Below are 23,881 nucleotides of genomic sequence, written 5' to 3' on the forward strand. Positions count from 1 at the left end.
TTGCACGATGTGGTGAGTGGGACCCATCCACTTAACTAGACTTGTGCCACATGTGAAAACACTATTGCATCACCTCCTTCTCACCTCCTTCCTTCTCCAAACCCGCGGCCATGGCAAGAATGAGAGCAAAATTTGTGAAGCGTTGTTCTTGATCATTCATCCACCAAAATCCAACTTCCACCACATGAAACTTTAAGTAAACAACCATCCAAACCCAGCCATACCATCCTCAACCTTTGAAACTCTCTATTTTGGGAGAAAAACCCTACCCATTCCACGGTTTAGTTGAGGAAAATTAGTGTTCTTGGAGTTGTTGCTCAAGCCATTGCTTGGGTATTACTTGGAGGAGTCCTAAGCCTTGTTTGTGGGTAAGTTTCAACACTTTTTATTGGATGAATGTTGTGATTTGATTTTGGAAAGCCTAAGCTATGTGTTGTGTGATTGAGGTGGTTGGGGACCTCAAATTGAAATTGTGTATTAGATAAATATGTCTTAGAATGATGTTTTATGATGATTGAGGCTCATAAAATTTATTGAGGAAAAATATTATAACTTAGGCAAATTTTGTGATTGATGAGCATGACTTTGTGAATTGAGATTGTGGTGTGATTGGAAAATTGAGTTGTGGAGTAGTTTTAGTAGTTAATTGTATGTTGTATGGTATGTTTGAAGTGTGAAATTGAATTGAAAATCTGTTGGTATCCATGCATGCACAACTCGACCTAAGAGGGAAGTGTGAGGAAAAATGAAGTAAAGTTGATATAATTGAGTTGGTGATGGTTTGAACCAAGTTTAAATAGGTTGTGTGATTGTGTTATGTATGAGAATTGGAAGCAAAATCATTGGATGTGCCTAGGTGTTGATTTCAACCTAAAAGCGAAAATTTAGGAAAAATGATGTTGAGTTGTAATTTAATGAAGTCGTGGACTTGAAATGGTGTTGTCATAGGCTTAGGAAGCCATATGAACGTTGAAATAAAATTAACAACATGGTTAGACATTTAAGGCCTTAATGGCCGAAATGGTGTTTGTGTGTGTGTGTGGGGGGGGGGGGGGGCGGAGTTCATTCTGTTGTATTTCAACTTGATGCCCAATTGAATTGATGATCCTATGTGTGATCATTGTAGGTTGCCTCCCACAGACGTGTTCCTTGAGGATTAAGCTTGGTGGATTACCTTTGGTCCTTGACCAAAAGGATTTGGGTAAGTACTTATGTCACAATTGCATGAATGCTTGAATGACCAAGTGAGTGGTCTTTATGATGCTAATGTATATGGAAATGACATGTTGTCTAGGCATTTCTGGTTGGACGAAGTTACTGTATAACTTACATTGAAGCTATCTAGCTTGGGAGCTTCAAGAAGGTAATCTCTTGGTACTGGGGTTGATCCTCGTGTGTGCTCCACCATGCTCATTGGGGTAGTGGTTGGAAGTTGTATGTCAATGATGTGATTATAACATGCTCATGCATATGTATATATATATATATTGGGTACATAGGATGCACTTTATCTCTGGCCAGTAGATAGATTGCCTTATGGCATTACGGACTTCCACTGGATAAGTCTCCGGGAGGGAGTTCCAGTTGGCCTGGGGCCATAGAGCTGTTATCTATTGAGGAGCACTCTAGGAATGTCTCGGGTGTATCGGATGGAGGGCGCCTTGAATGATGTTCTGGGAACACATTCTTGCACTAGAGCCCGTAGGCTATATGCCGAGGCCAGTAGGCTGGATGTTACATGGTTTCGGCTATGACCTTTCTGGCTTCATCGTATGTTTTATTTTTATACATCTGCACTTTTCTAATTCCTTTGCTATATCCCTTTGTTGTTATGATTTATTATTGTACATTTACATCTGAGTGAGCCATTAGGCGGAGTGCTCCTCAAGAACCTCTGGGTTACTGAGATATATTCATATATTTCACCCTGCATTATAGGACATTGTTTCAGGTGGTTGTAGCAGGACTGGAGCTACGGGCAAGAGGCCCACTGGTTGAGCTTATGGAGTTGGAGATCATTTTGTATTTTGGGGCCATATTTGGAATAGGCTAGACTTAGAGTATGAACATTGTACATTGCATTAGGGATATTATCATGTCATATTTGTTCATGCTACATTTTGGCTAAGTCTAGTGGAGTATATATATTGTTGTATTTTGAGGTGTTTTATTGTAGTTATATTTGCCATTTGGAAAATTGTAATTAATGAATCATGGATCTTGTGTAATATTATAAAGCATGTATGTGATGAAAGGGCAATATGTCTATTTTAGGTTACGATTTATATGTCAATTGTAATGAATTTAAGTTTTGATAAAGTTAAATAATGGATTGTAAATTAATGAGAATAATGTAAATTGTTATGTGTTATAAGAGCACCAAGGCATTGTTAGTTCTTGTGTGCCACCATTTGAGGATTTGAAACACACTTTTGATAAAGTCAGATAGGTTAAATAAACAAAGGAGGTGCCGTCAAAATTTATACTAAAATGGTAGTTTTGAGGCTGATTTTGGGAGAGCATATCTCCCTCCACAGAGGTTCAATAGGGACTTACCATACACCATTTTGCAGCTTACGGAGTCAGATATGTTGTGTCAAAATTTGGTAGCATGTGAAGCTGTGTAGCGACCTGTAGGATCGATTGAGTAGAGACTATCCAAAAGGCCCTGCACATGGGGCTGTTCGGGTTACTGCTTTCAAGAAATTGTTTCTCCCTCAATTCTTTCTCAAATTAGGCTCATGATATGTCAAATTAAATCTTAAGGTATCTAGTATGAAGTATAAAAATTTGAGAGTAATTGGTTGAGTGGTTTGTTTAGAATCGCAGAAATGGTGAGGGAGGTTTGGTGCCCTATTTTGGGTTGGCTGGCAGTTCTGCTTGTCCAACTTCAAATGGTGGTAATCGGAGCTAGAGAGAACTTTATGAGGCGTGTGATATCTTGTTGAAAAGGTAATTGAGTCTAGAATAACATACTAAAATATTAGAGGTTCATAGCATGGGAATTTTGTACAATGTCCAAAAGACTGAAGCATGTTCAGTTATAGAAAAACTGTAAAAGTGAGATTTATGCTAAGTGAGTTTATGGGAACCCCTTAGTGTCTTAAAATAAGTCATGTATAATATTTAGGCATTTATTTTATTTATTTCTCATTTAGAAAAAAGTTTACTCGCATTTTTAAATGAACTGCTGTGATTGTAACTGCGCTTAATATCATAATCAATGTTAACAATACTGGTGTACTACGGGCTGTTACAAACCCCCCTTTCACTTTTTACCATTTCACTCTCTCTCTTTAACTTTTCTCTAGGTTTTCTTGCTCTCTCTTTTTTAGGGAATTGAGCAGCGAAGCTCTGTCCGTAAAGTAAGTCGACCTATCTGCTTTCTATATGTTTCAATTACAGCAATATATAAATGTCTATAGACATATTAAGTTATTAGTTACGTAGGAAATAATTAGTGACTTAGGAATATGTTAGTGACTTAGGAACCACTTAGTGACCTAGGAATTTATTAGGGACTTAGGAATTAATATGGTAGTTGCGTAGAGATTTATGTGTGACTTAGTAAATTGATTAGTGACCTAGAACAATTATTTGTAAATAATATATATGCATACGTTAGCAAAAAACATTATTTGCAATTTAATTTATTTTAAATCTTATACTAGGTATATACATTATTTATAATTTAATTTATTTTAAATGTTGTATTAGATATGTAAAATATTTATAATTGAATTTATTCTAAATCTTGTATTACACATGTATATATTTTGAAAATAAATAAATTGAAACAATTAACTTATTAATTTTTATAGTATATTAGTATGGCTCATTCGTCATCATCAGAGTCACCTCGGTCTACATCTGATAATGATGTCGAGCCTACTGATCCCAGCATGTATGTCATACCTGGACTGTATAGGTGGGAGGTACTTAGGAGGAGGACACAAAGGGCACATGTTTCATAGCACGTGTGGAATGATGAGCATGTTCGTTCAATTAAGACCTAATGCGGTAAGATGCAGGGGGCCAGCTTCCAATGATATTTTGGATGTCGTCGCTGATTACCTCACACAAGCCAGAATTATACATGTTTCGCATGCATGCGACATATACAGGTAGGCACTTTAGGGTGTAATATATTATGTTGTGGTTGATTATAATCATTATAAATTATTGATTTGTTGTGATAATTGTCTTACGCTTTTTCAGATTGATACTACACTGATCAGTGCTTTGGTAGAGAGGTGGAGACCATAAACACATACATTTCATATGGCTCAGGGCGAGATGACTATCACCCTGCAAGATGCGGCGACTATATTGGGATTGCCTACTGACAGGAAAGTCGGTAGTGGCTCTACATCAGAGGATTGGCCTGCTGTGTGTAAGACGGTTTTTGGTTCTAGTCCTTTGGCCAGTGAGTTGCATGATGGCGGCGATATACACATTTCGTACTTTGATCGATTGTATGGTAATTGGGGTAAGGTAGCTCGGGGATCATCAGCGTGAGATTTTTTTCATGAGGGCGCACATTGTGTGGGTGTTGGCTCCTATGTGATAGATCAGGTGGTAGCAATATTGGATGTCGATTATTTCCATTGCTCGGAGGGGGTTTGAAGAGATTGGGCAATATAGCTGGGGGTCTGTTGTTCTTGCGCACTTGTTTAGATAGTTGTACGAGTGTACAGACCCAGGCAAATCAGACATGAGTGGGTGCCACATTATTCTTCAAATTTGGGCGTGGATCAGATTTCCACCTATTGCTCCCCCTTCCTCCTACTCCTCAGCCCAGGACGCACTATGGATGCCAGTATGTGTCTTTATGTATTGAATGTATAGTTCAAACCACACAAGGTTGTGTATTATCGGGCTACCCTTGACACATTATGCAAGGATGGGGTATGTTATATAATTTAAATTTTTTGTAAAGTGATAACATCTAGTAATATATTCTAATTGTATGTTATTTTTTTGTGTAGGTGGTTTGAAAACCATACATCGATTATGTATTATTGGGTGTATCTCCTCATGAGTAGTATTTGTGGTTGGCCATGACACTAGTCATTTGTTTTCACACAGTTGAGTGTTGCCAACTTGATAGAAGTATGCGACAATTTGGACGAGATCAGCCGATACCAGATGTTCCTAGAAAGCTTAAAGGTGTCCATGATCATACCCTGCGAGGTAAAAAAGATGAAAATTGGTCGCGTAAGCTTAGGCCATTTATACGCAGATGGGAGCTTAGGGAGTAGCAGATAGTGGTGCCCGACCCATTGCACAGTCTGATGACACCGAACCATGGGTACATGGACTAGTACAAGGTTAGAGGCAAGCGATATATCATGAGGAGGGCTGCGAGGATAGGACGCATGGTTATTCTTATGTGTTTATAATAATGTCAGTTATTAATATTATGTATTAATTATACATTATTGTTTGATGTATGACATTTATGTTGTGAGTTATAGATTGATGGGCTGGAGATGTTGTACCACGCGACTACTGCTGAGGAATTCCTGATGTACGGTTTGGATTGGGTTCATGACCAGATTTGCTGTAATATTGGGGTTTTTAGAGAGTCATCCAGGGTGGATGAGCCTGTACCACCGGCACCCTCGACCCAGACACAGCCTGAGCCGTCGTTGTCTCTAGAGGTTCTGACTCATAGATAGGAGGAACACGGATTAGGTCGTCGTTGGGAACGGGTTCCACCAGTCCCAGAGCCTATTGTTGGACCTCACCCATGCGCAGAGACACATGGATGGTTCATGCCGCCAATTATTGGTTACACATATGACACACAGCCTATGTATTATGAGCCCTCACAGCAGCCTGGTTACCCTAGCCAGTTAGAGTCACAACATCCATATATAGAGTCATAGAGTGAGCCCGTGTTTCAGGCTAGTCCATTAGCTAGAAAAAATAGAAGAAAAATAAAATCTAATATGTTGAAAACATACAATAATGATAGAAAAATTAGAAAAAAAATAAATCAAAAATAAGAAAATAGATTGAGGACAAAAATGAAAAAAAAGACAAAAATAAAACATAAAAAGTAAATAGAAGAAAAAATCACTAATATTTTTTCCTCAATCTATTTTTTTTACATATATTTGATCTTTTTTTTCTAATTTTATTCTTTTCACATTTAGTCAAGAAATGAAAGAAAAGTTTACAAAAAAAAAAGAAATGAAAGAAAAATAAGACAAAAGAGGAATAAAAGAAAAAGAACTTATTGTTTTAAATTTTCAACATATTTGGTCTTATTTTTTCTTTTATTTTTTATTTAGAATATTTTTAATGTTTTTTATTTTTAATATTTTTTGTTACTGTTGTATGTTTCCAATATATTGGGTCTTAATTTTTATTCTTCACTTTTTACCCTTAATCTATTTTCTTATTTTTTATTTAGATATATTTGATTTTTTTTCTTTTTAGTCTTTTTTATAACTGTTGTACGTTTTGAATACGTTTGGTCTTATTCTTTTTATCGTTAATCTATTTTCTTATTCTAAGAAGGGTAAAATAGACAAATTAATTTAATTTCTAACGGCTTTAAGAATGAGTTTGGATGGAAGAAACCATAGGAGAGTAAATGATTAAAAAAGAAAGCATAGAAATGTAAGTGATTCAAGTCAAAATGGGATTTTGGAATTTTTGGCTATTAATTAATAAACATGTCATAGTTTTTCCAAGTCATGGATACTGATCCGGATAAAAACAGAATGGTAGGATTACAATTCTCATATTAGGTGGATTTTCTTCAACCTACAATGCCATTTCCGGTCTTTGACAACTTCATTATAACCTAAGTCCCATTGTTAATGAGAAATGAAATCGTATGGATGTTATCTATTTTTTTGTTACCATCTAAGGAGGAGATAAATTTGAGACAAACGGAAATCACTAAAGTTATATTGACCAAAATGTGTCCAATTATATATATATATATATATATATATAAGGAGGGTTATATTGACAAACTTTTTTTCTTAACTAAACTGAGTCTGACTAGTCATAAACTCTTAATCGAAGTACGACTGGTCAGACATAGTATAGTTTATAAGAGTTTATAAATTACCAGTCATACACTCTTGATTGAAGTATGACTGGTCAGACACACACATATATATATATATATATGGGTAATAGTTTTCTCATGCAGTAGAAGATAATTATTATCTCCTAATGACTCATTTGTATATGTGGGGTCCACTTTCAAGGGAAGAAAGAGAAAAAATAGAGTGGGACCCATATTGAATTTGTGTGTGTAGGATAGGAGATAAATTTTTGAGTAAACACCCTTTTTAGTCTCTGACAATATCTACGAAGTCCTTTTCAGTCCCTGGCAATAAAAAAGGACCAAATTGGTCCCTGAAAGTACAAGAAAAGGGCCACTCTACATATTTGGGAGTTGACATAAGGACTAACATGGCCCCTTTTTTTGTAATTTAATGGACCAATTTGGTCCTTTTTTATTGCCAGGGACTAAAAAAGACTTCGTAGATATTGACAAGGACTAAAAAGGGTGTTTACTCTAAACTTTTTCTTATATAACATAAGAATAATAAATCCATATATATATATGGGGAGGGTTATATTGACAAACTTTTTTTCTTAACTATACTAAGTCTGACCAGTCATATACTCTTAATTTGAAGTATGACTGGTCAGATATAGTGCAGTTTATAAGAGTTTGTAAATTACCAGTCATACACTCTTGATTGAAGTATGACTGGAAAGACATAGTGTAGTTTGTAAGAGTTTGTAAACAAAAGGTTTGTAAAAATAATTTTCACACACACACACACACGCATATATATATATATATAGGGATATGATCCTTTGACATCAGTGTCAAACTTTGAAATTTAACATCAAATCCTAACCGTTGATTTCCGCCAATCAACGATTATCTTTTATTGTGAATTAATGATTAATTAATAACTTTGATTTCCAATAAATAATAACCGTTGATTGACAGAAATCAACGGTTATGATTTGGTGTAAAATTTCAAAGTTTGACACCGGTGTCAAAGGATCCTGCTCCATATATATAGAGAAAAATATTTCTCCGGCAACTTGAGATAAGTTTATCTTCGCTCACCCCAAAACTACGTCATTTTATTTATTTATTTTCTTATATTAATTGGGGTTCGCTATTTCTGTCGTTACTGCAAATAAGTTAATTGAAGTAAGCCCAATACGACGTCATTTTGGGGGCAGAAATCATGGTATTTTTGTAATTTTAATTTACTTTAGGGTTATTGTAGTCTTTACAATTATAATTTTTTAATATTTCAATTCCAAAACGACATCGTTTTGGAAGTAAATGCAGATAACTTATACGCAATAAATGCATAAATATTTTTTCGTATTAATTGATTCACCTTTGAATGTTTATGATTCCTTTTTTCTCTCTCTTCCTTTATCACCATTGATCCATCTTTGTACGATTATGATTTAGTAGCCGGAGATAAAATTATCTCAAGCAGCTTGAGAAACGATAAGCCGTATATATACGGGGTAAACATTTTTACAGTTGCTTTAGATAAAGTTATCTACAGCTACCCCAAAAACTACGTCGTTTTTGATTAATGAAGGGTGTTTATGTAATTTTAGGTGAATTAATGAAGGTTATTTTCGTAATTTTGTTTATTTTTTTATGATATGCATTTTACTGATACACCCTTCATTAACTCATCTAAAATTACAGAAACACCCTTCATTAATCAAAATGACGTAGTTTTTGGGTAGCTATAGATAACCTTTTCTAAAGTGGCTGTAGAAATATTTTTTCCTAATAGGGATTAATATTTTTCATGTTATAGGAGATAATTTTTTTCCTACACACACATTAAAGTGTGTGGGGTTCATACGACGAGAAGAGAAAAAGAAAATATGGGTCTCACACACTTTTTTATAAATGACATAAAATTATCTCCTACAACATGAGAAATATTAATTTCATATATATATGAGATTAATATTTCTCATGTTGTAGAAGATAATTTTATCTCATACACATATATAGATCCCTATATATATATATATATATATATATATATATATGAGATTAATGTTTCTCATGTTATAGGAAATAAAATTTAACTCCTACAAACACATAAAGTGTGTGAGGCCTATAGTTTCCTTTTCTCTCTCTTTTCCTCTCATGGCCTACATGGGCAGCCACATGCTTCTATATATGTGTATGAGATAAAATTATCTCTACAACATGAAAAATATTAATCTCATATATGAGATCTATTTATCGCATGTTGCATGAGATAAAGAGACAAGATAACGCGGTCCACTATTTTTTTCAAAAATAAAATAAAAAAATAAAAAAATAATGGACCCCACTATTTTGTCTTTGTTGCATGAGATAATTATCTCTTGCAACATGAGATAATTATTTCCCATATATATATATTTGTTTTATTAATCTCATGTTAAAAGAGATAAGTTATCTCATGTCATAGAGATAAACTTGTGGGCTCCACCACCTGTAAAAAAAAAAGGTGACACAGTTATCGAAGGGTGTGTAGGAGAGAAATTTATCACATGTAACATAAGAGTAGTTTTTTCCTATATATATATATATATATATATATATATATATATATATATATATGCGGTAGGATATTGTAACAACCAAGTTATGTTACTACCAATAATTTCACCGTTAGATTGATTTTTTGATTCGAGGGTCTTGATTTGATTCTTATATACCCCTTCTTTCTTTCCTTTTCTCTCTTCCCCCTTCTCTCTCTCTGACTATACTCTCATCCACCGCCGCTATTGTCCGCCGTCGCGCCGCCACACCCTACGGCCTCGGTGAAATGAGATTCCTTTTTTTATGAAATTGTGTTGGCTTTATGTTTCGGGTCACTTGTTCGAGTCTTCAAAATGAATAATTTGTTTTGATATAGCTTGGATTTGTGTTAGGTTCTGAAAATCAATAATTTGTTTATCTTTTATTGTTTTGATGCATTTCAATAGGAAAAAAAATAAGGTTTAAGCAAATACCTCGGGAAGCAATCAAAGAGGCAAATTGTTCTGCATTATCATTATTTAAAAAACAAAAATTTAAAATGGTGAGGCAAATTGAAAACGACAAACTACAAGGTATCGTTGAAAACGGTGGTGGTGAGGCTGTAGGGTGTGGCGGTACGACGGTCGTTATGGGCAGCGGTGATAGAGTGCGGCGGCGCGATGGCAGGTATGGGCAGCGGCAGCGGTGGATGAAAGTATAGCCAGAGAGAGAAAGGAAGAGAGAGAAGGGAAGAAAGAGGTGGTATATAAGGATCAAATCAGGACCGTCGGATCAAAAAACCAATCTAACGGTGAAATTATTAGTAGTAACATTGATAGTAACATAATTGGTTGTTACAATATCTTACCCCTATATATATATATGGAAATCACTTTTTTTATGTTGCAAGAAGAAAGTGATCTCCTGCTATATTCAGGTTGTAAAACGTGCAACTATTTTTATTTTTAAAAATTTGTACGACCCACTTGCACAATAAGAAAAATAACTCCTATATATATGTATGAGATAGATTAGTGTTTTTCGTCTTGAAGGAGATAATTTTATCTGTTACACACACATAAAAGTGTGTGGAGCCAATGGAAAAGAAGAGAAAAAAATGGGCCCTTACTCACTTTTATATGTGTGAAAGAGATAAATTATCTCTTACAACATGAAAACACTAATATATATATACATATATATATTGAAAATTTTTTGTCATTTTAAAGGATATAACTGTGTCATTTTAGATGAAATGATGTCATTTTGATATATAATTGATAATTTTTTATATTCTCTCTCCTCCCGTACTTTCTCTCTTTTCCTAATTTATGGAGGAGAGAGGATGTAAAAAATTACCAATTATGTATCAAAATGATATTGTTTCATCTAAAATGATACAATTTATATCCTTTAAAATGGTAAACATTTTTTCATCTTGGTCCGTATTTCCTTGGATTTTCAACTCTTATCGATTTAAAAACTTTTTATTTTTATTTTGGTATAAGGACTAGGAGCATATTTTCAATGCTTTGGGACTAGATACTACTTCAATAAAATTATAATAAAAATGGACTCAAGTGGCATTGATCATAAAGTGATGGGTGGAATAAATGGGCTTAGATTTATCACATTTTTACAACTTATGTAAGCGAAATATGGAGTCTTTTGTACTAATGGAGTTTTAAAGATATTTACGAGGTTTAGTTTGATAATTAACATCACGTACAAGAAACAGAATTTAATTAATCCAACATATCATTTCTTTTTGTCAAATATAATTTTTTTTAATATTTTTGCTTTTTCTATAGAATTTTTTTTTATCTGTTAGACTTACACTCATATAAGTGAATGCATGGGTCCTATTGTAAAGATAAAAGAAAAAGAAATTAGTGGGGCCATTCACTTTTATGTGAATGTTGTAGATACATTTTTTCTGCCGTAAAAGTAAAATTATTTTTTTCGTATAAAAATTATTCTAAAACTAGCCCACATTAGATGATCAGTATGGCATCTGACTGATGAACTCCTCTCTCAATCAAAATTTCAGATTTTTTTCGTTACCTCTTAATTTCAAATTATCGTAATTCCCCATATAGATATAAAGGACCTAAAATTACTAATGTTGTAATGAAACGATGCTACTCTGTATCCTTTCAGTTTTTAAGCTACCATGCTTGATTGTATCCTAAAGGACACACGCAGACTTGGTCAAATGCAAAGTCGGAATTTCATTGTTTACTTTTAATTACCCGTTATTAGTCAAAAATCTATCTAACGTATTATTTTTGTCGAACGTTAGCTGTAGCTGTAGGAATTAGAGTCGAACTTTTTAAGTAAAAACTTAGGCATATATTATTAATTTATGATAACAAATAAATATTTAAGAGTTTCAGGTAGTCACCGAATATGACGACGTTAAAAACAGAATGGTAGGACTACATTACTCGTAGATGGTAGGTTGATTTTTTTCAATCTACAATACAACTCCCACTATTTGACAACTTAATTTTTACCTTAGTCCCTGTCCGGAGGACATAAATGTCTAGCCCAACAAATTAGTGAATTACTGTTGGATCTAGGTACTTTTTCGAAGGTATCAATGAGTTAGATATCCTTAAGTTTAGCAGATCATTGTACACAAAAGAATAAAAGACAGCTTTCGCCAAAGGGGTAGTGTGTGCGCACAGTGACAGTATAACATTAATAGAGAGAGAATAGTCATACATGTAACTTTACCTCTTATTTATAGTGTTTACCTGTGGATATTAGGATTCTGGACCTTCTGTGCCTCTTCTAGCAGCTCAAACTCATGTTTAATGCTTTCGTATTAGGATTGATATCTATGATGGATATCCTTCTTTGATTATATCAGATTTATATTTGGATTGCCTATTGTTGGGCCTGATAATAAATGGGCCTCATATATGAGTCCATAACAGTTGCTCCTCAGCCAGACAGTCCGGGTGTCCGAGCTGCCGGGGTGCATATAGCTTTAAAATTTTTCCGGATTCTACAAGTTTTATGCCCGCCCGGGCTTTTGAAAAATTGTCAGGATTTTTCAATCCAAAAGTATCCGGGCTTGCGTCCATACTTATCCATATTCCCATTTGGGAATGTCCATGTTTGCTACAGATATAAATTCGAAGGGATAATGTATTGCTTCCTATCTAGGCAATTTGAAAGTTCAATTTGCCGAGATATGATTTATATTGATTCAATCCAAGTTACGGTTAGCCTTGGATTATCTTCACTTTTTGATGACAAGTTGCCCCCAGGTTCAACCTTTTATTGGAATCCTGGTTCAACTGCCCCTTATAAGGCTTATAATTATTGGTTATGCAAGAAAGTGTCTTTCTTGGAACCCGATTCTTAATCTCCACATAATTTCTTATGTTTAGATTCTATATAAACCGAGTTTATTATCAGTTCTCGGCTAATTCCAAGACTATGGTTCCGAGATAAGAGCTTTACACTTATTCAAATAATTATGAGATCTTTACATATCGTGACTTTTGCTCTTGGTAGCGTGTTGTTACCAATAGACGTCGTCTTCGCATTTCGTGTGCATTAAATGCACGAATCATTTCGCCCATCTAATCATTACTTTTGAGGTGAATTGAAGCTTATGTATAACATCTCCTAATTCTAAAAAATATAATTATATTTGAAATATGAATTAAAGGATAGGATTAGTGAAAATCCTGAATTCAGAACCAAAATACATAAAAAGGGTAAGACTGTAATTTGCCAAACACATAACCCTAGGAAATGAAATGTGAGTACAATGTCTCAAATGGAAAAATTAATCCTGAAAATGAATTCAGAACAAAAAATTGAGTGCTAAGACAAGTTTCTGGAAATTTGATGATTAGTGTTTTTACCAGGTAAAAATACAGTTGTACAGTTGCACCGAAAAATGTGCCAAATGAATTTTGAGCTCTAGGCTTGGGAGTAAGTTATAAATGGTACATACGACCAAGATTTATGATTTTTTATGAAAATTGATTGAAATTAGGGTTTTTGGGGAAGCGTGCCCGCAATGCACATAACAGCTTAAAACTGTGATTTCACCGAACGACCGAAAAACTCTAGATTCATCTGATCAAGGGAGATTAAAGGACATTAGTGAATGTTAAAATTTGAAGTTTTTAAATAGTCTATGAATTAATGGACTTTTAGTTGATTAAGTAGAAGATTTGAATTAATTTGAATCGCGTGAGGTGGCAGTTGGACCTACCCACTTAAGTGGACTTAAGCCATATGTTCCCGAGGCACTATTCACTCCTTTCTCTCTCCCCACACAGCTCCAAACCCACGGCCAAGGCATAGGAAAGGAAGAAATTTGGCTTGCTTTGCTCTTGATGATTTAACCACCAAAATCCAACTTCCACCACATGAAACTTCAAGTGAACAACCATCCAAATCCAACCATACCACTTTCAAGCCTTGAAACCCTCTAGTTTGAGAGAAAATTGGGACCCATTGCCACGAATTCTTGAGGAGATTTGGTGTTCTTGGAGTTGTTGCTCAAGCTATTGCTTAGGTATTACTTGGTGGAGTCCTAGGCCTTGATTGTGGGTAAGTTTCAACACATTTCATTGGATAATTTTTTGGATTGATTTTTATGAACCTAGAGCATGCTTGTATGGATTGATGTGGTTGGGGACTTGAAATTGAAAATGTGTATTAGATAAAAGTGTCTTAGAATGATGTTTTATGATGATTGAGCTCATAAAATTTATTGGTGAAAATTATGATAAATTAGGCAAAATTATGATGGATAGGCATGACTTTGTGAATTGGAATTTTTGTAGGATTGTATAATTGAGTTGTGGAGTAATTGTATGGGTTTATTATAGGATTGTAGGATGTGTGAGAGTGTTGAATTAGATTGAAAATCCTTTGATATCCTAAATGCATGAATTCAGCCATGTGAGGGAAAATAGGATAGGATGCTGCAAAGATTGTGAAATTGATTGTGTGGTGATTTGGATCAAGTTTGAATGGGTTGTGTGTTGGTGTGATGCATTGAATTGGAAGCAAAACCATTGGATTGCGTGTGTATGTAATTTTGGCCATAATGAGGAAATTTAGGGAAAATGGTGTCGAGATGTGATTAAATGGAGTTAAGGATTTGATTTGGTGTTGTGGTGAGCTCAAGAAGCTATTGGAATGTTGAAAGAAAATTAACAACATGATTGAGAGTTTTAGGCCATGATGGCTGAACCTAGGTGTGTGTGTGGGGGTATGTTTGCTATGTAATTCAACTTGAGTTACAATTGTATTGATGATCCTTGTGTGGTCATTGTAGGTTGCCTCCCAGTGACGTGAGCTTTGAACGGTGAGCTTGGTGGGTTACCTTTGGTCCTTGACCAAAAGGATTATGGTAAGTGTTTATGTCAAATTACATGAATGCTTGAATAACCAAGTGTATGGTTTTATGTTGTTATAATTGTTATGGGAATGACCTGTGTGTAGGCATTTCTGGTTGGACCAAGCTCAGTTGTATCTTGCATTGGAGCTACCTAGAGAGGGAGCTTCAATAAGATAATCCTTGGGTACTGGGGTTAATCCCCATTTGTGCTCCACCATATCCCTTGGGGTAATGGTTGGAGGTGGATGTTAATAATGTGTTATAACATGCTCATGCATAAGTATATATATAAATATATATTGGGTACATAGGATGTACCATATCTCTGGCCAATAGATAGTTGCCTTCGGGCGTTACGGACTTCCACTGGATAGGTCTCCGTGAGGGAGTTTCAGTTGACTTGGGGTCATGGAGTTTTTATTCGTTGAGGAGCACTCTAGGAATGTCTCGAGTGTATTGGTGGTGGGTGCCTTGGTTGATGTTCTGGGAACACTTCCTTGGATGAGAGCCCGTAGGCTATATGCCGAGGCCAGTAGTCCGGATGTTGCATGGTTTTGGGATTGACCATTCCAGCTTCATCGTATGTTTACTCCCTATTCATCCCTACTTCACTAAACCCTTGCTTTATCCCTCTTTGGTTGTTATAATTCATTGTTGATTTACTTCTGAGTGAGCCATTGGACGGAGTAATCTCCAGAACCTCTGGGTTATTGAGATATATTCATATATATCACCCCGCGTTTGGGGCATTATTTCAGGCTGGAGTTGTGGGCAAGAGGCCCACATGATGGGCACTTGGAGAGTAGAGGACTTTTTGCATTTTAAGGCCACCTATGGCATAGGCTAGAATTAGGGCATGAACATTGCATATTGCTCTAGAATTATGCATCTTGTTATATTTGTTCATGTCATATTTTGCCTAAGTCTAGTTGATGATTCATTATGTTATATTATTTATCATTTGGAAGAAATGTAATTTGTAAATTATGGACCTTGTGTAATATTTGAAGCATGTATGTCATGATAGGGAAATAGGCCTATTCTAGGGTATGAATTTATGCTTAATGTTAAGAATTCATGCAAGTGGACAATGTGATTGTAATATACTTAAGCTTTGATAAAGTTAGCAAATGGATTGTAAATGGATGAGAAAATGATATAAATTGTTGTGGATAGTAAGAGCATCAAGGCATTGTTGGTACTTGAGTGCCACCCTTATTGATTAGGTACCATTTGATGATAATAACACACTTTTGATAAAGTGGGATAGGTTGAATAAACAAAGGAGGTGCCGTCGAAATTTATATAAAATTGCAGTTTTTGGGTTAATTTTGGGAGAGCATATCTCCCTCCACAGATGTCCAATAGGGATATACGATACACCATTTTGAATATTGAGATGTCAACTATGTTGTGTCAAAATTTAGTAGCTATTGGAGCTGTGTGCAGACCTGTAGACGCGTTTGACCAAAGACTGTTCAGAATGCCCTGTACATGGGGGCTGTCGGGTGGCAGTTTTGGGAAAATTATTTCTCCCTCAAATATTGGTCAAATTAGGGCCATGATATGTAAAATTGAAGCTTAAGGTGTCTAGTTTACTTTATAAAACTTTTAGAGAAATTGGTGGAGTGGTTTGTTCAGAATCGCAGAAATGGTGAGGTATGTTTGGTGTCCTGTTTGGGGTTGGCTGGCAGCTTTGCTTGTCCAACTTCAAACGGCGATAACCGGAGAAAATAAGACTTTATGGAGCGTGTGCTACCTTGTTGGAAATTTAATTAAGTCTAGAATAACATACTAAAAGATGAGAGATTCATAGAATGTGGATTTTGCACAGTGTTCAAAAGACTGAACCATGTTCAGTTATGTAAAAACCGTAAAAGTGAAAATTATGCTAAGTCGGTTTATGGGAACCCCTTAGTAACTTAAGATAAGCATTGTATAATTGTTAGGTATTTATTTTAATAATTCCGCATTTAGATTTCAGTTATGATTACAACTTTTATCATTACGTTTTATTATTGTTTTAAATGCTTACGTAATGAAAATGAAAAAGTTTACTCGCATTTTTAAATGAACTGTTGTGATTGTAACTTCACTTAATATCATAATCAATGTTAACAATACCGGTACGTAACAGGCTATGATATTATGCCCTTTCATTTGTTATTTGTAACTCCAGCGGTTATAGTCTTCATATTTCATTTTCCCCCTTTTTATTTTCTTCTCTCTTCATTTGCAATTTCTGAAAGGTTTTCACTTTGCATTTGCTCTCATATTCTTCAACACGAAAAGTCTATCGTGAATCGCATCCAAAGAGTTTTCTCCATCTAATCAACTGAGGTATCACCATTTCTTCCCTGAACGTTCCTTTTATATTGTCGTATTCTGAATATTGAAAGTGTTCATATTCTTTCATCCTTACTTGTCAGGTGTATCTGTCGTTTGTTTGGGATTTCTGCATTTGGATCTTCGTTGCTTTCTCCCAGTATTGTATTATATTCTATAGTGTTTAAATGCTTGCTGAATTTTTATGGCATTTCTGGTATTTCTGGGTAGACGAGCATATAAATTTTCCATTTCTCTGGAAACACCAAGGTGTTCATTATATTTTTCCTTTGTTAGAAATGAGAGGGAAGAAAAATCTCCAATTTGTTGTCTGTGATGAGAACAAAAAGGAGGATGAAACTGAGTTTCTCAAAAGGATACCTCCTCGATATTGGCTTTGGGGAGTACCCAGAACTGAAGAGGAAAAATGTGAAGCAATGCTTTGTGGATATCGTGCTGGAAGCACTAAAAAGAGATCCGGATTACAAGATTTAAGAAATCGTCTTACCACAAACACCCAAGTTTTCCCTCGTAATAGGAGCTGAGGTGAAGGCCAATATATATAAACCAAACAAGTTTTCCACCATTTTTCAAAACATCGGGTCTCAAGTCGGGGTACTCAAGATGACTCGTGTTAACTCTTGTGTCTTCTTAAGTTATAAACTTATAGAAAGAGGTTGCGAGTCATTAGCTGAGTCCACTTTGTAAAATTGCCACCATGGAAATATTCTGGGATCGAACTCGGCTTCTGGTGATGCAAAATAATCCTATTTTGATATTAGATAAATCTACAAGTTTATCAACTAGTGATTCTTCAACTAGTAGCTATTTTGATTCAGGTATGCCCATAAATTTCTTCTAATTATAATTCTTTTTGTTTTAGGTATTTATAGAATCATCTCCGTTAGAAATTATAGAAGAATCTCGCTCTGCTGAGTCGGATTCCGAACATCCTCCTGCCGCTTTGATATCCCGGTATCCCTGGGTAACATATGAAGTATTAAGTACTTCGTCCGAGATGAGCGTGGAGGATGTAATCGAGCTCAATGTCAGAAACTTAGAAAATTATGACATTGTTCCTCCCCATGAAAATGAGCCGGTTTGCTCAGGGAGGAACCCAGATGAGCCTTCATTTTTCTTCTTTTACCGAGATTTGATCACCAAAATAGGTCTTCGATTTCCTTTATATGAATTTCAAATCTGTGTTTTAAATCATCTTCACATTGCTCCTACCTAACTTCACCCCAGTGGTTGGGGTTTTGTCAAAGAGTTTGAGCATTTCTGTGCATATTTAACTTTTCCCTGCACAATTTCCCTCTTCTTTTTCTTTTTCAAGGCCATTACTTCCCGTACTGGTCGTGAACTTCCAAAAAGAAAGGGTTGGGTTAATATCCGAGGTCATCCCTTAAGAAAACTTTTCCATGTCTATTTTGACTCTATTAAGAACTTTTAAAATAAATTCTTTAAAGTTACTGCTCAATTAAGAAAAGAACCCTGGTTCCTTCGCTCCTCAGAAGCTAAGGATGTAAGGGGAAATTCCCATTTTAAGTCTCCTGACCATCTTAACTTTGCTCCTTCCAGTTATCGTTTCAACGAAATTGAGTTTTTCGATATTGAGGTTAACGCGATCGTCTACATGCTTGCATATGTGAAGGAGTATGGTTATGTTACCGTGGCATCATTAATTTTCAAATCTAAAGAAGAGTTAGATTTGGAAATAAGTATGATTTCTCTACTATTTATTTGTTTTGATACTTGTAATGACAATATCTCATTTTTTACATGGTTCTATTGTTTTAATTTTGCAGTTTCAGATATAGAGGGACAACAGAATGAGCAACCGAGTTTCCTTGTTGTGTTGGGTCGTGGTAAGAAGACCTCAGCCACTGACCTCACATCCCGGAAGAGCAAGATCCCTGATTTAAGGACTAAAAAGAGCACTATCGGAGATAAGTTCAACAGGACCTCGGTTGACAAGTCGAAAGATATCTCGGCTTCTCCTGCTGGTGCCTTGTAACACCCCGTGTATACCTGGAATATTAACATTACATCGTATTAAGCGGTGCTTAATTAAAAATGCGGAATATTCTTTTTCTTTTCAATTATGACGTCATTATCAATTACCATCTTGATTACTTAATCAATTTCATAAAAACCAATGCCTGTATGTAAATTGCAAGACAACTAACTGAAATACCTCAATATATAAATATAAAGTAGGTATCTAAGTCACAGATCTACATCAAGTAGTCCGGACAACATCTTGATACATTATTACAACTCCAACTAAAACAAGACATAAACAAGACTATGTGTCATGGACAATCCCCATGCTCACCAAATCAACAGCGTCTCAACATTATAATCCAAATCATAAACTGAAGCTAAAAGCATATAAGCAGCATGCATAACCAGCATCCAACAAGTCAACATATAATATCATCAATATCTAACTCAGCTCCGGCCTCCTGTCGCCTGAGGTCTCAACATTACCTGAACCTGAAATAAGCGCCCCAAACGTGGGGTGAGATCTCTAAACAGAAATCTCAGGAAGACAAGGGGTCCTCAAGGATCTTCCACCCCAAGCTCACTTACATGTACAATATAAGTTCTAAAAGCAGTTATTCAATATAAGTTCCAAAACTATGCAGTGCAACAGATATCTATGACATGGGTGTTTAAACTATTCTACTGCAAGAGAAATGCAGGAATACGTCTATACCTACATGTAGTACAAGGAACACCACTTGCACCTCACCCACAACCTCACCATATTGTATGTACTACATACTCGGGCTTACCGTATAGGTGGCACACCACACGCATATCAACAAGGCACTAGCATATAACAGCTCAACAACATTTCCAAAATATCAAAAGCATGTAACACAACATGCATATACCATACCCCCATGGGACATGGTGGAACCACAACATGGCTAAACCGAGGACACGAAAGCTTACCTTACAACTCACTATCCAATGCCAAGAGTCCTCACAGCTCAAGTCCAACACACAACAGATCACAATCTGATTTAGGACCAGCAAGTGTATCAACATACATAACTCAAAAGCATTAAAATAAAGACTACGTTCTCCTTTAACGATTTACGTCTTAAGGCTTCCAACAAAGCCACAAGCCCTTAATCACATGATTCTGACTTAGTTCATTAATTACAGAAGTTCAACTTCATCAATCTAGGGTCCCCAAACCCCCAATAGCCTACTGTCCTCACAACACAGCTACTGTTCTACGAAATCCCAGAATATCCGGATATTCCTCGGGTACATATCCGGATATGCAATATCCGAATATCTCACTGACAATATTCGGATATACAATATCCGGATATCTAGATTCCCATATTCGGATATCCAATATCCGGATATCCAATATCTGGATATTTCATGGGAAGATATCCAGATATTTCACGACAGAATGTAGAAACTGCATTTCGTGAAGATATCCTTCCAAGGTTCCATTTTTAACACTTAACACGTTAAAACATGCATTTTTAGGCACATTAAGGTTCATACAACTGATGGTTACTTGCTTAACTCATTAAACAAGCCAAGACATCAACTTTAACCCATTAAACTCATGATCAAAGGTTGTAAGGCTTACCAAAGCTTGAAACAGCTCAACAATGGTGCTCTTGGAGCTCACAAGCCAGCCTCAAGGTGTTGACACAAAGGGTACACGAAAATGGTGTTCAAGACTTGATCTTTCTTCACAAAGGTTGGCACTTAGAGCTTCAATAACCAAGAATGTGACACCACAACACCAAACCAGGAACTCAGCACTTTAAAACTCAAAATGCAGAAACAAAAACTCAGAAACAAGGTCCTCTCACTCTCACAAGGTGGCTCACACCAAGATATGTTGATCAAGAGAAGAAACCATGATCAAAGGTGGTGTCTTTGGAGAGAAAATGGAGAAGAAATGGACTGACAAGGTTCCTGGTCTCACTACTCAGAAAAACTCACGCTACAGGCTCATCAAAATGACCTAGGATCATGTGCCAAGGCTATTTATAGCCACTTACGTTTTAAACACACAGTATTAACTTTAATTGATACGCTTAGCATTTTAATCCCAAACTCAGGATTCTTAACCTACTCAATTTTACAAGAATTATCATATTTTTATTATATTTTTCGGAGCACCTTTTCGGTATGCATTTTTCATAGCCAGTATCAGTTTCTGGCACCAGTTCTCATTATTTGGACTTGAAACTCGTTTTACAAGTCCTATATATTATTCTAGTAATTATCATGCACTTACTTTAAATTTCTGGGATACTTTTTCGGTACGCATTTATACCGACTAGCAGAACCGGTATATGCACTTTTCTTCCGAAAAACGACTTTCAGCATTCTTAATCACTTATCATAATTATTAGAGTCTCATAATAATTATTAGGGTCAATTATAGAATCATTTCCTATTTTTCTCATAATTAATTAATTAAATTTCTCAATTAACGGTGCAGGTTCTTACATGCCTCGTCCCAAACTATGGCAGCTACAACTCAAACTTATCCTCCTCATTCAACAGCTGGTCTTTCCCAATGTGTCATTTGGGAGGTTGGAGTTAGTAGCGATATTCGCAATGTTCTCTGTCCTCCTACTCATTTCTTTGAACCCAATCCTTTCTGTAATGCCAAGATTAACGAATTAGAGGTGATTAAATTGAACTCCATGAAGATGAATTCTTTAGTGAGGCGTTATGTTTCTTTGAAAAACAAGTACAGCAAGGCTCACGCAGAGATGAAGCCTGCCAGAGAGGACAAAGCCAAAACTTGTGAGGAGCTTCTCAAGGTGAAGGAGGATTTGAAGACAATTACTTCTAAGTACCTTTCTCTTCAATTGACTCATGCCAACAATGTTGAAAGCATGAAGTAATTCAAGGTGATATTTGAATCTAATGAAGCAAAGTTGAAAAAGGCTGAAGCTAACATTTCTGATTATCAAGCTGAGGCTTTTCAATATCGCGTCAAGCTTTAGAAAGCTATTTTAGGCTCTTTCAACAATGCTTTGAATTAGACTAAGCATCTCAACCTTGGCATTGAGCTCAACATTGATGGGTTGCATCATGTGGACTACATCAACACTGGACAATTAATCTCTCATCCTCAGTCTTCTACAGGTGACTCTACAACTTGGCTAGATGGGGATTACAGTGAAGGTTGCCATTGAGGAGTTTGCTACCAGGGTAGGTAATGAGATGTCTGGTAAAACTGAGAAGCCCTCTGAATGAAGAGCCGGGATGACAATTTTATTTGTCTTATATTTGGGGCCTTGGATCCCCTTTTTATTGTTGAGATTCTTCCTAGTTTTGTCTCTTTATTTTCAATATTTTCTGACTCCATACTACTTACTAACTGCATGCACTACTTTTCTGCTAGTATTATCTTAGCCGGCCTTTAAGGAAGGATTTTATTATATCTTCTCCTTGATAATATGGTTTTATTTGCCTAGATGTTTAGGCTTATTTAGTAAATCAGATATAATTTTGAGCTTTTTAAACCATAACAGGATTATTTCATTATATCTATTACTCGTATATGAATTTCGAGTGCTATTGCTGACCTGGCCATGGTCAATCTATTTTATACGGATTATGCACTTTTCTTTGTCAGGTATTAATTTCCATGACATTTTTTTATTTTAACTTAGCATTTTGCAAAGTTTCTATTTGCGAAGGTAAATTTTGACTCCTTCGATCTGTAATTCGGGTTTCATTACCAAGATTTTATCCAAAGTAAAGGCAATATTGTCATATGTTCGAGTTTGTTTCAATGACCATCATTTTGAACATTTTGACTTGATCAGAGTCAATATGACAAATCACATCTTTATCTTGGAAATATATATTGATGCATCATAATCATAAGGATAAATTTTAATGAAAATTTCATCATTTATTCGAATTGAAAATATTAATTACATAAATTTGTCGATATAGTTGACTTTAGACAATCCCTAAAAATTCACCTAGAAATTGAAAAAATATTCAAAATAGCCTTTCCATGGAACTCGAATCTTAACTGTAATACATCTTCAGTTTATCCGCATTCCATGTTCTCTCAATAGGATTTTCTTCTAATGTTTCCAGGATGTAAGCTCTTTTACCGAGTTTCTCTATTACCCGATAAGGGCCTTCCCAGTTTGCAGCCAGCTTCCCATCGTTAGCATTCTTGTTGCCAATATCTTCTCTCCAAAGTACCAAGTTATCTTTTTCAAATGACCTTGGTCTTACTCTTCTGTTATATCTTGTTGCCACCGATTGCTTGGTCGCCACATCTCGATACTATGTCGTGACTCTGATTTCATCTATCAGGTCTAACTCTACTGTCAGAGCTTTATTATTCTCTTCTTCTTTCTCTCTAAGAGTGTTCATTCTCCTCCAAGATGGCACTTCTATCTCAATCGGGATCATAACCTCACATCCATAGGCAAGTCTGAATGGAGTTTCTCCAGTTTTTGTTTGGATACTCATTCTGTATCCTTATAAAATGAAGTATAATTGTTGAACCTAACTATCTTTGGCATCCTCCATCCGTTTTCGAAGTCCATTCACAATTACCTTATTAGCAGCTTCAGCTTGCCTATTTGATTGGGGATGTTCCACAA

Source organism: Gastrolobium bilobum, unplaced genomic scaffold (genome assembly GCF_033153095.1).
Source record: "Gastrolobium bilobum isolate Gb01-03AN ecotype WA unplaced genomic scaffold, APGP_CSIRO_Gbil_v1 utg1085, whole genome shotgun sequence".
In the NCBI taxonomy this organism is placed as follows: domain Eukaryota; kingdom Viridiplantae; phylum Streptophyta; class Magnoliopsida; order Fabales; family Fabaceae; genus Gastrolobium; species Gastrolobium bilobum.